At 44.5% G+C, this 14,071-nt stretch overlaps 1 protein-coding gene across 1 annotated transcript in view; it reads left to right on the top strand.

Annotated features, from left to right (window-relative positions):
- ARHGAP21 (Rho GTPase activating protein 21) overlaps window positions 1-14,071 on the top strand; it is a 163,338-nt gene that overhangs the window by 73,520 nt on the left and 75,747 nt on the right.

Raw genomic sequence — 14,071 nt, forward strand, 5'->3', positions numbered from 1 at the left:
GCTTGCATTTCATGCACAATACCACTTCTTGCTTTCCTTTTTCAAAACCTTTCTTCTTGAAGGGATCTTGGACAGAACAGATTGTTCATGAGTCAGATAAGCAGCTGTGAAGCCACATACTTAATATTAATAGCATCGGGCTTTATTCTGATCACAGGCTTGGGGTACAGATTTCTTTTGATGCTTGTTCAGTGGATAACATGAAATGGCTTTTTTGTTTTGAGATAACAATGCTCTTACCATTGCAACTGGTATCTACCACACCGCTGATGGCAGTTCACACACAGGAACCATGGATTGAATGGGTATGGAAAATTTGTTTAACTCAGATACGTTGTCTGCTTGTGTGTGTGTGTGTGTAGTGGGGTGAGGACAGCATGAGAAAACAAACTGATGACTACTTCTTATAAAGCATCAACTGTTTACCTAGAAATATAAGACAATCATTTGGGACTATGGCTGGTTTCTTGAAATTTTCCTTATTAATAACTAATTTAAAGATTTTGTGATCAGATTTGAAACCAGATTTTAGCATCAGGAGCTGAACTTTCAATAACCTCAAGAATGTGTTGTGCACATCTTCCAACTTTGGTTGTCTTTTTATTAATAAAAAGATTTGTAAACTAAATGGTAACAGTATATAGGATTCACTGTGGAAAGAAGCTGGTAAAAATCTGTTACATGATCTTTAGAATCGTTAGTTTTTATGACTGGATGTGTGCACTTGAATGACTGTGTGTGTGTGTGTGTACTTGAATGTTGAACAAGTTCTCATTCTACTTAATGTGTGTATACATCTGATTCACACATCATGGAGTACAGAAGTTGGGTCTGGGATCTCTGCCCTTTGTTCTATGTAGCAGTCACATGTGAGCTGCAGGTTCTTTTTAGTGCCTGCTTGTGTGGGGCCCTATTCAGATTGTAATCATAGTGTGTGTGTGGAGAAGGCGCTTCAGCCTCCATGCCATTTACCCAACTTGCAATGGTCCTAGGGTGTGCTATTTTGGCACATGTACACTCATGGATTTCCACAACTTGTGTATCACTGTTACACGGAACAGAACCTGCATATTCTGTAATATGTAAATTGTTCCTTACAGACATGCCGTGTGAAAATTGGAGGTTCCTTCAAAACGCATGTAAATGGCAATTTGGAGGCAACCTGTGTGTTCTAAAGGGCAATTTTTTGGTGGGGGTGTTTTTCATGTAATGGGATGCAAATATAGTTTGTGCTTAGGTTTGTGTGCTTTAGTGGAAAAGGGACAGTCAGTCTACAGTTCTACATTAGGAGCTGGGCATTAAGGAGAGCATTTAGTGGCATAATATCTGCCACAGACAAAAACAATATTTTATGAGGTTTTTAAATATTCTGGCTCTTAATTACTACTTTAATGGCTATTCCAGTGTTCAGCTAGTTGCACTTTGGCACCAAGCCTGTTTTTAGTCTTTTAAGCTTAGTCTTTCATCTTTCTATATAGATAAAATAAAGTCCCCTCACCATAAAATCAGTACCCAGGCCAACCCCCTGGACTTAGAAACACGTAACTTGGGGAGAGCACTCCTACCATGATGTAGATGCTCACTAAGGAGGGATTTTTAGAAATTCAACCCCTAAGGGGATCAAAAGGAGTAAAATGCGCTCCCTCCATTGCTTCCTATCTGGCTGCCAGGCTGCTGCCTCCTTGCACTGCCCACTCTCTGATTGGTCAGCTGCAGAGCTCAGTGTTGTGAGGTAAAAGAAATCAGTTACAGGAGACTGCAGAGAGCTAATGGCAGTTGAGGAAATCAGGAATGGCCAGCCACTTGTTAGGTGCAGCAATGTTGCTGGCCCAGCCTCCCTGATGGCTTCAAACACACTCCCCCCACCTCCTACACCTGACAGGCGGCTGTCTGCCAGGTGCAGCAGCAGGTGCAAGGTGCTTAAAGCCATCAGGGAGCCCACCTCAGCAGTAACACCTTAGCAACCCTGTCAGCCCAGCCTCCAGAATGGCTTGCAATACTCCTCCCCCTCCTACACTGGACAGGCAGCTGCCTGTCAGGTGTAGGAGAGGGGGTGGGATGCTTATAGCCATCAGGGAGGCTCACTCAGCAGAACTGCCTTAGCGCTGCTGCTGGCCCAGCCTCCCCAACCCCCCCCCCAATTCAATGCCCAGGCCAAACCCCTGCACCAAGAAACCCAAAATAACGGGAGTGTATTCCTACCATGATGTCAGCCCCCACTATGAAGATAGTTCTGAGAAACATGACCCCTAAGGGGGTAAAAGGCGGGCACAATGTGTTCCCCCCATTGTTTTCCATGTTCCTGGCAAGCTGTTGCCTCCTCCCCCCCCCCCCCAATTTGGTCAACTGTGAAGCTCAGAGTTCTGAGGTAAAACCTGCCTGCTTGTACCCACCTCTCTGATTGCTCAGCTGTGGATCTCAATGTTCCGAGGTAAAAACACAGTTAAAAAGAGACTGCAGACAGTTGAGGACGGTTACAGAAATCAGCTATTCAAGACTCCTGAATAGACATTTCTCATAACAGCCAGCATGGTAATTGAGTTTATGAATGTTCATGGGGAGATTGTAAAGGATCTTTCTAGGAGCCATTTTGATGCGTGCCTCCCTCATGAATCTGAAGATATGTCCACTACATCACCACTCCCTCAGACCAATTCAGATTCAAAAACTTTAATGGCGTATGAGGGTAAATTAGAATTAGATACAAAGGCTAAGATGAATAAAATCAGGACCAACTCCCCCTCACACCTCTAACCTCTTACTGCCCCCAAGAAAACTCCTGGCAAACATAGAGCCAGATAGGGGGCAACTCAAGAATGTGGCAGAGTTCAAGAGGCTGCAGTTCCCCCTCAAGGTCTGCTTTGCTATGGCCATCAACAAATCCCAGGGCCAGATACTGAAGGTGGCAGGAATTGACTTAACAGATGACTGCTTCTCACATGGACAGTTCTATGTGGCCTGCTCCAGAGTGAGCTCACCAAGCAGCCTGGTGATCCTGTCACCTGAGGGCAGAACAACCAATGTGGTCTACAGAGAGGTCCTTCAATAGAGGGGGGTGGGAAGTATGTATGTCTAATTTCATTTTTTACACTACAGTCTTCTCCATTAGAATTCCTACAACAAATGTTACATTTCGAACTTCATATCATCAGTATTATAACTGGGTTTACGGAACTTAAATACCGTAGCGAAGCAGAGGTATCAGGCTAGTCCTGTATGAAACAAGAGGCAGAGAGCTTTGTGTTTTAGGGCCCACCACTGCAACATCTGCATTGAATGTTCCATTGCCTCAAAGCAGTTTTTTAATTGTCACCCAGTATTTTTTGCGTTTTGTACAAAGAAGACTATACCTGCAATACTGAAAGGAGTTCTTTAGTAACTAATTAATATAACGTTGAAGGAAATAATAGTATATTCAATAATGGCATTTGTAGAAACTGCACACTAGATTTGTTGTTGGCATCTTTTATTTTCCCCAAAGCAAAGAAGTCAGTGTTAATCTTGAAAAGCAGGTTGTGAACAGTGTTCCCTCTAAGCTGAGTTAGTGTGAGCTAGATCACAGTTTTTTAGCCTCCGGCTCATACATTTTTGTCTTAGCTCAGGAAGGATGGCTCCAGAGCAAACTAATTTATGCAGTAGTCAAATCGCTCACTCACAACTTTAATGCCAGTACCTCACAAAGTAGAATGTTTGCTCACAAGACTCCACAGCTTATTTTGTTGAATCAGAGCAAATTACATCTATTCCACCATTCTGTCTTCAGCAGAAGACAGCCATGAAATTCACAAGCTGAATGTGATGAAACAGCCATCTCCTGTACTTTATTCATGACATTTGTTACATAGAGGAATATGATCTCCAAATGTGGAAGCGTTGTTTACATCACACTAGTAGTCATTGAGCTGCCATTAATCTATCTTAATTCTTTTATTATGTGGTATCTGCAAATCACCAGGCTTCTACCTTTTCCATCAAGGGAAAACTGGGTTCTTGTCTCTGATGCCATGTTGTACTCTGATGCCATATGGTACTTTGGAGATGCTCAATGTGCTTTCAAAGCAAAATGTGTCCCTCACCTTAACACTGGATTTGTCCATGTTGAGCTATACTTCAGAGGTGCTCAGAGTGCCCTGGGTTTGAGAGACAGGTTACATTTCAGAAATGCAGCATGACTGTAGGACTAACCCCACCCCCAGCTCCAAGCTGTTATGCTGGGCTGGGCTGGGGCAGTTGCCATGTTGAGCTTGGTGAGTAAATTTCTGAATCTGTGCTCTTAAAAAATCCATCCAAACTGTGTTACAAGGTAGCCATGGCTGTGTGTTTTAATTGGGCTAACTTTGGGGTAAACTTTTGTGAGCATACGAGAAAGCAAAGTTATAGTATCTTTAAATATTATATGTGCATGATTGCCACCAATTTGGTACTGGTCAAATTTTGACTGTGATTCACCTATAAGGAATTATTGTTCTTCTCTTGCTTCAACTGACAGCCACCTTTCCCATCATGTTAGACCAACAGGAGTTTGGCCACGATTTCTGATGCCACCCATAAATGTTGCTCTAGTCCAGGGGTGTTGAACTAATTTGTTATAGGGGCTGGATCTGACATAAATGTCACTTTGTTGGTCCTGGTCATGTGTGCCATAAAATGGTAAGGGCAAATACCGGAGAGATAAACTTTATGAAGGCCACAGGCAGACCCAATGAACAATATTATTTTTTACTCAAAATACAAACGTGCTCCAAAGACAATCAGTTCTGGTAAATAGTTCTTCTGAGACTTTCCAGGAAAAGAAACCAAATGCAAAGTCTTCAGGGCACAGGCAGAAAATTACCCAGCTTAATCAGAGCAATTCAGTTTTTACTGTGAACCTCACAATCCCATGGAAGGACGAGAAATGACCAGATCACATGTTTCCAGTTGTTTTTGTGATGTGAAGGGCTGCCCTGTTTCAAATGGGGTGGTGGTGGCTGATTTTGTGGAGGGGAAAAATGCATTCTTTCCTTGCTCAGCATAGTTAAGAATACTGTGCTGAACAAGAAGAGAATATATTTTTCCCTAACCTTTTTCTTGTTGATTGAGACTCGGCTCAAGGGCAGGCTTTGCACTTGGGGAGAGGAGAAACGATCCTCTTTTCCAGCATCACGATCAAAGATGGGGCAGCCTGGGTACCTCTGCAGCTTCTGCTGTGCACAGAGATGTACCAAAGAAAGAATGAGAGCCTGCCCTTGGGTTCTGAAGTAGCTCCTCCCAAGTTGTTGGCTCTTGGGCATCCCTGACTTTGTGGAGGGGAAAAAAGGAGGTGGAGAAATGCATTCTTTTCTTGCTCAGCACAGTTAAGAATATTGTGCTGAGCAAGAAGAGAGTGTATTTTTTCTAACTCTTCTCTTTCTCGAGGGTGGGTCTTAGCATTGGAGGAGAGAAGGAATGGTTCTCTTTTCCAGTGTCACAATCCAAACCCGACAGGCCAAGCCCCCCCACAGCCCACTCCTCCTTTCCCCCAATGCAAAGCCCCTCCCCATTGGGCTTCTGGGCACCCCTCAATGAAGGCACCAGGGGTGTTACATTCCCCCAGTCCCACCCCACTCTTGGTACTTTTGCTGGGCTTTATGCAGCTCGGATAGAGAAAAGAGCTGCCTCACCATGTGCCGTGGGGAGGAAGGGAGGGAGGGGAGGCTGGCATGATTGCAGTTGCGGTGGCCCCCTACTTAACAGGGAGGCTGACGCTGAAGTAAACTGCTACAGAGGAGATTGTTCAACCACGCACTGAAGCCAAGATTGGAGTGGCTGGCCTGCTCCCTCCCCCAAGCAACTTCCTGTTCCCTCCCTCACACCTCACGTTCCCTTCCTCACATGCTCATTGGGCAAATAAAAGCCCTGGACGGGCCAGATCCAGCACGTGGGCCATATGATTGACACCTCTGCTCTCATTCTTTAGTTTTGTTTCTACCGCTATGGCAAATGCATGCAAAAAGGAGAGCTTCACTCTTTCTCCCCAGTTTTTTTCTACTTTCAGCCCTCTGCCTGAAACTTTCCTGCTTTCCTGTGTCTGTCTCTTCCTATACGATGGGATATATTTTTTGAAATATAGACAGGGATTGGTTATATGAACTCTTGAGAAATGTAGGTTTTACTGTGTCTTTGCAGTATGTAACATATTACATTCTTAATGTAATATTTTAAAGGAATGTCCTCATGGGTTTGATCAAATTCCAGATAACTTCAGTATTTAATTGGATCCACAGTTTGCCAGTCCCCACCCCATTCAGTGCCTTGTGTAGGTATGTTGTAAAGTGAATACAAACATTCATGGCCCTTGACCAAGTTGGTCCTTGCAGAAAGCCCATTTTGCTTTCTGGTTTTCTGATTTCTAAATACCTTAGAGGGGGAAAAAATCTGAATAATCCAAACTAAATTTTATTGTAACATATCTGCGGTGTGTGTGCGTCTTTCCCTGAGACAACCAGCTCGCATGTTTAAACAAAGAAGAATTAACTTTTATTTCTGGTTAGACGATAACATTGGAGCTGTTCAGGTAGAGGTTACGAAGTTTCTCCTCCATTGCACTTTTGAACTGTTTCCCTATTCCAGCGTTTGGGATTCTTTGACTGAAGATTTCAGTTCATAACAAAGAATCCCAAAGGCTGGTATAGGGGAACAGACTCTGACCACTTCCACCTTGTCATTTTTGTCACTCGTTTTTCCCTATTGCTTCAGGGTCCCCCCCCCCAATTTGTTTTGCTCTCTCTAGTAGTCCCAGAGGGAGCAAAGCATATGTGGAAAAGGGGGGGGGGGACCCAAAGCAACAAGGACAAAAGAGTGACAAAAATGACAGTGCGGAAGTGGCCAGAGATGCTTTAAACAGCTGTTCTCTAGTTTCACTCAGCCAGACATTCTCTCCACTCACTGTTTTCTTTCAATTCCCTGAACTGCCGTTTTCAACTGCCTCTCTCACCAACACTCCGTCAGTGCTCAGTAGCCACTCTTAGAGAGAGGCAGAGCATAATTTGCCTTGCTAGAGCCATGTTTCGAAAATCCTGGAAAAGTTGCAGGTTCAGGTTTCAAAGATTCGTATCGAAAGCAGGATGCTGTTATGTGTGCAGGCGGGTACGTGCGGGCAGGACATTGGCTTGGGAAATACTATGTAGATGTCACTAGGATTGTTCTGCTTAATGGTTAAGATACAGGCAAAGGAAGCCCTAAGAACGAGCACAATCTGAGCTCCAGCTGGTTATAAAATCTGCCTGAATGTCCGTGACTGTTCATAGAAGGTGAATTTATGAAAGAAGGTAGTTCTTCGTACAGCGGATAAATAATTCACATGGTTAACTGTCACAAGATGGTAATGGCCACTAGCTTAGATGTTTGCATGTGTGTTTTAAACAGCACACTAGTGAAGGATAATTTTGTATACAGTGGCTGTTAGCTATGATGGCTAACTGGAACCTGTGTATTCAGAAGAAAGTATGCCTCTGTATGCTGTATGCTGGAGGCAAGCAGTTGGGAAGAATGTCCTTGATTCTGCTCTTCCTAGATTCATCTGGCTGGCCACTGTTGGAAACAGGATGCAGGGCTAGATGGACCTTAGATCAGATTCTGCAGAGCTGCTCCTATGTTTTTACTTTCTGTTTTGACTATGGGATAAAGTACAGTAATTATTGACGGAACTGTGATTTGTAACCATGAATTGCCATGATGTGAAAGGTATCTCTTTGGGTGAAAGGTATCTCTTTAGCAACATATGTAAAATGAGAGAGATCAGTCTGCTCTGGCTTTTAGTAATGAAAAATTAATTCTACGCATCCAGTAGTTGGAGAAACAAAATGACTCCTTTCCCTTTAACTTTGGTATTGCTTTGGTATTTGTAAGGTATATGTTTCAGAGCTTTGATGCCTATATTCATTCTGTATCCTCTCAAGTAACAGAAAGTGCTGCTGAAAGCAACTTATTGAATAGGGCTTACGTTGCATTTCTGCCAAACTCTTGAAGGGCAAGGATTTGGTAAGAAGAAAGATTAAGAAGTTACAAGGTTAACAAAAAAAATCTGATGGAGCTGCTAACCTTCCAAAGGACTGTTGTAGAGCATAGCAGGTGGATCAAAGTGTGATTACAGACTAGTCTTGCAGGCAGAATATATATATATATATATATTTGGTGGTATAAATTCTTGACAAGACATTCCAAAAGTAGTGGGAGGATTTTTTTTAACTAAACGTAGGTTTTTAGTTTTTGAATCCCCATGGTCCAGGCAAGTCTGATCTTGTCAGATCTCAGAAACTCAGCAGGGTCAACCCTGGGTAATAATTAGATGGGAGACCACCAAAGAATTCAAGGGTTGCTGTACAGAGGCAGGCAATGGCAAACCACTTCTGTTAGTCTTTTGCCTTGGAAACCTTACAGGTCACTGTGATTTGGCTGTGACTTGATGTCTGTCTGTCTGTCTGTCTGTCTGTCTCTGTCTGTCTGTCTGTCTGTCTGTCTGTCTCTCTCTCTCTCTCTCTCTCACACACACACACACACACACACACACACACACACACAGAGAGAGAGAGAGAGAGAGAGAAATCTGCTGCAAAATGCTAGCAGCGGCTATCAGATCACATAAGCAACAAATGTCTTATTTATCAATATGAAAAGTAGTTTTAGCCATCTGAGCCATGATTCAAGGCATGAAAGTTCCTAGCCATGAGTAGGACAATTCGTTATGCTGAGCAGCGAACCTACCACGTGAGCCAAGGTTCAAGCAATAGTGAAATGATCAAAGACTGTTTCCCACTTTGGTTCCAGTGGATCAAAAGACAGCCATTGTGTTTAGTATGTTTATTTGGGTTCTTGAAATCTGTAAGTGTGGCTATAACCAGGGGTCATTTCTTTAAAAAAAAAAAAAAGCGAGGAGCTCATTTGCATAACTCATTTGCGTATGCCACACCCCGACAAAGGGCAGGCATGCAAGCATGACTGGGTTCCCTACTTGATCTTCTCCAGCCACGGGGCACCTGGAGAAGATCGGGCAGGGAACCCAGGAATGTTTAGAATGCCATTTAAATCCCCCCCCACTCCGTCGCAAAAGCAGAGAGGCTCAGGGGCAGTGCGGGCTGGCTGGAGAAGGGGAGGGCAGAGCAGGGAGGCAAACATGCCTGGGTTCCCTGCCGGATGTTCTCCAGGGCCCCCGCGACTGCAGGACACCTAGAGAAGATTGGGCAGGGAACCCAGGCATTTAACCCCCCCCCACTCCCCCGAGTTTCTCCACAAAAGCAGAGAGGCTCAAGGGAAGGGGGGGCATGTCTGCCTGCCTCCCCTTCCCTTCTCCAGCCAGTCTGCCACAGTGGGCTGGTTAGAGAAGCATAGGGCAGCCAGGGAGGCAGGGGCACCTAGAGAAGATCAGGCAGGGAACCCAGGCATGTTTAGAATGCCTTTCTCTCCCTTTCTCATCTGGGGAAGGGAAAAAAGGCATTTAAATCCTCCCAGCGGTGGGGGGCTCTGCAGGCCTGCGCAGGTGGGCCAGGAATGGCGGTGGGGTGTGTGCGCGGGGGGGCGCCCTGGGCCCCTTACTGCCGGAGCACTGCTCCGCCACGCTCTGGCAGGAAATGACCCCTGGCTATAACTGCAGTTAAGGTCCCATTGAAAGCAATGAGACTGATGTAAATGATGTCTAGCTTGTTTCACTGTTTTCAGTGAGACAGTCATGAATAACTTTACTTGGATTGGGCTCATTATATAGCTGCAGCTTTTGGTTTGCTATTAGGTATACATCAGGCTGAAATCGGCAACCAGTTCTGGCTCCCTGATGAATATATTGAAAATTGTTGTCAGAGAGCCAGCATGGTATAGTGTTGGACTAGGATCTCGGAGACTCAGGCTTGAATCCCCGCTTGTGCCATGGAAGTTTGATGGGTGGCATTAGGTCAGTCAGACCCTCTCAGCCTAACCTATGCCACAGGATAAAAAGGAGGCGAGGAGAGCAATGTAAGCCTCCACGGGTCCCCACTGGGGAGAAAGGTGTGATATCTCTCCTTATATATAACTGTGAAGCAGAGTGGCACTTTCCAGCTCCCCCATTGGCTGTGCAATGCGCTCCCTCAGCCATTGGCCCATCAGCCACCACTTGAGTACTCATGTGACATTGGCCGGGTGCTGGGCCTGCTCCTCTTCCCCGCCCACTCCCCCTTCAGCCACTGTGCTCTATCAGAATTACTGGCAAACGGCTTTCTCTCTTGACAAAGACAGTTCTCCTGCTTGCCTCCTGTGTGAGACTAACTTTTCCCTCAGTGGCTGTTGTGAGGAACTCATTGGGGCCAGTCCTGACTAGGGTTGCCAGGTCCAGGTTGGGAAATTCCTGGATATTCTGTGTCTAAGGAAGCCAGAGTTTGGGGAAGGGAGGCCATAGAGGCTATTGGGTGCAGTAAATAAGAAGCCTGGAGACAGACTGGTGGTGAAAAGCAGGAAGTTTATAGTGCAATAATGGTAACTATATACAGAGAACATACAGACTGTTACACAGCATAACATACCTCAGTTGGAGAGAGCTATGTCTCCCCGTTTGGCTTATCAAGCTTAGACATTATATACAACACACAGCCAATGAACATCAGGGCAAACTAATTACCTACTCTTAATGACTACAAGGGGTAGCACCTGCTCGTTTAACACCTGGCTGTAACAGTGTTAGCCACTTAGTCATGACAGCTAAGACTTAGGCACTTAGATCTTCCTGATCTATACACATGCTGTAACATGTGTTACAATAAAATTGCTTCCGGCTTATGGCAACCAAATGTCCTATCATTAACAGCCTTGCTAAGGTCTTGCTGTGTCTTCCTCGGCTGAGTCAATCCATCTCATGTTGGATCTTCATGGGAGGATTTCCCAAAATGGCTGCTTCCCACATAGACGTAGCAGTTGGCGCTTCAGAGCAGGGTCTGCCAGACCCAGGTGGAAGCTGTGATTTCGGACCACTCACAGACTGACAGTTACCTGTGTTTGTAAGATGGTTGCCGTCTGTGGTTGTTTGTTGAAAATGTTCCCCCATAATGTTTAATTGAGCTGTAGTTCCAGAGAGGGGCCTGCAGGGGTATCACTCACTAGGTTGAATGGGGCTTCTTCATCTGCTGGCTTACAGTTCCCAGCTGCCCCAAGGCCAAAAAGTGCAGGAAAACACGGACTGTCCCAAGGGTTGAGGCGGCATCAATATAGATCCCATCCAGGGAGGAGGCAGTCTACGTCCTACAGAAGGCTCCTGCTTCCTGTGCTGACCAGCCTGTCCAGGCCACAAGAGATGTGGGGGAACCCTGAGAGGCAGCAGAAATTTAGCCACTCCACAGTCGGCTGGACTGGGGAATGAAAGGAAGTTTCCCGGGTCTCTTGGGCAAGAGAGAGAGGCTGAAGCAGAGCCAGAGGCTGGTCCAAGGAGAGATCCTATCCTGAGCCCACAACCTGTAGAGGTAGAGAGTATTGTGTGGGAAAGAAGATTGCATTTAACCTCTGTTGATTTATGCCCTGTTGGTTCATAGTGTGTGCTACAGTTGTGCCTTATTCATTTAGTGTGTGTGCGCTCCATAATTATGTAAATAGTTAAATAAATTATTTTATTTGGACTAATAATCTGTGTTGTGATTTGACCACATAGTCTTCCCCACTCTGCACAATACCAAAGGGAGGGGGTAGCCCAAGGAAACAAGGAAAGGCCAGACCCTTATGTTGCCAACTTTCCAGGGGTCCCCCAAAGATTGGGGATCCCATCTCCAAATAGGGAGATTTGGCCAGAGCGGTCTCACTGTCCCTCTAAAAAGGCAGTGACAATTCAGTGAGTGGTGGCAGCGAACTTGAGTGAGATACGCCCACGGGACGAGGGTAGGAGGCGAACAAGTGAGTTGTAAACTGGAGCTCGTTTTCCCACAGTAGGCAACCAAGCTTGGTTCAGACAAAGGAAGGAAACCCTTTGCAGGCCTTTGTGAGGAACTCATTGGGGTTAGTCCTGACTAGGGGTCAGTCTCTTCAGGTAGGTTCCTGAAGATTTCCTGGTAGAGTCTATGGAAGCCAGGGGTTGGGGAGGGGAGAGGCCTCAGCTGAACAGAATGCCACAAAGCCCACCTTCCAAAGCAGTTATTTTCTCTTGGGGGTGGGGGGAGAGACCTGTTGTCTGGAATTCAGTTGTGATACCTGGTGATCTTCAGGCTCCACCTGGAGGTTGGCTACCCTAGGTGCTTCAGAGCAGGGTCTGATAGATCCAGGTTCTTGCTGTAGAAGCTCTGTGGGTGATTTTAGATCAGTCACAGACTTTCAGCCTAACCTACCTCACAGGATTGTTGTGCAAGTCAAAAGGGGGAGAGGAGAATGATATAAGCTGCTTTGGTCCCCATTGCAGAGAGAGACTATTTTTCCTCCTGGGAAACCATTGTTGCCAATCTCCAGGTGAGTAAACCAAAGAAGGGATCACAGTTACAGAGAATATTATCAAACAAAGAAATACTGTGATGAAAATAACAATAACATTTAATAAATCTTATAAACACCAATTTGTATATCAGTTAAAACTTTACAATATTGTTAAGGAAATTATAACATTTTCAAGGAAAAGTCCCAACATCCTCAATGAGTACCCGGTTATACACTCATTTCATCAATCTTCCTCAGGAGTAATCCTATTGTGTTGGAAGGTGTAAGTCTCTTGATACAGCTTAACTTCTTTTTTGGTTCCTTCAAATAGTTCCAGCTAAACTTCGTTTTTACTTTCTTCAAATTATTGCATCTTAACTTATTTTTTAATTTCCTCAAATTATCCTGGACACCTTCAAACACAATAGGATTACTCCTGAGGAAGATTGGTGAAATGAGTGTATAACCGGGTACTCATTGAGGATGTTGGACTTTTCCTTGAAAATATTAGAATTACCTTAACAATATTGTAAAGTTTTAATTGATATACAAATTGATGTTCATAAGATTTATTAAATGTTGTTGTCATTTTCATCACAGTGTTTCTTTGATAATAATCTCCAGGTGAGGGCTGGAGATCATTCAGGATTACAACTGCTCTCCAGATGGCAGAGATCAGTTCCCCTGGAGAAAATGGTGGACTCTGTGTCCTTATACCCTGCTGAGATGCCCCCCCCCCTATGACAACCAATGTGATGTGGCAGTTAGGGTTTCAGAGCATGGTGGAGGCTGCAGGTGGGGGAGAGATGGAAAGCTGGAGAGTGAGGGGGAAATAAAGGTAGGTTGATGATTGGCTGGGAATGAGATAGGGTTGCCAACTCCAGGTGGGAAATTCCTGGACATTGGAGGGATCGAACCTGGAGAGGGTGAGGTTTGAGGAGGGGTGGGACCTCAGACAGGTACAATGCCATAGACTCCACCCTCCCAACTAGCCATTTCTTCATGGGTAACAATTGCTGCCAATCTCCAGGTGAGGGCTGGAGATCACATCAAAATTACAACTGCTCTTCACGTAGCAGAGATCAGTTCCTCTGGAGTAAATGGTGGACTCTGTGTCATTATACCCTATTGAGGTCACCACAGCAAATTGACGCTGAGTGCCCAAGGCTTTGACACTCTTCAGAGCCTCTTTCTAGAACTCATTGTATTTATTTCCACAGCAGGCCTTATTCCTAGTAAATACATAATTAAAAAAACTCCCAACAACATAGTACTCATATCTTACGGTTTTAGGTGTAAGATGAAAACATCTTAAGAGTACGTTGGGAAAATGTACTATATAAACCATGTGGCAAGAGGCTTTACAAAAGCAGAGCATTATAGTTCATTTGCACTACTTTTTAAAACAAAAACTAAACTTTGGTCCTCAACGTTATGATTAAGGGTATGTGTACTTTGCAAACATGCTGTATTGGAATTAAAAAATTAAGTAAATCTAAATTTATTTTGCCTGTTTTTATTCTGGTTTTCTTAGACATGAGAAGGAACAATTAGTTATGCTGAACAGTGAGTCTTTGCTTTCTAGTCCCAGAAAAAGTAACTTAGGGTCTCTCTGATTTCACTGTGATACCTGTATACAAAAGACTTCCTAACTCCAAATTTATTTATTTAGCTAATGAAATGCTTTAGATTGTTT

Source organism: Gekko japonicus, unplaced genomic scaffold, assembly GCF_001447785.1.
Source record: "Gekko japonicus isolate JY-2015 unplaced genomic scaffold, Gekko_japonicus_V1.1 scaffold80, whole genome shotgun sequence".
NCBI classification, from domain to species: Eukaryota; Metazoa; Chordata; class Lepidosauria; order Squamata; family Gekkonidae; genus Gekko; species Gekko japonicus.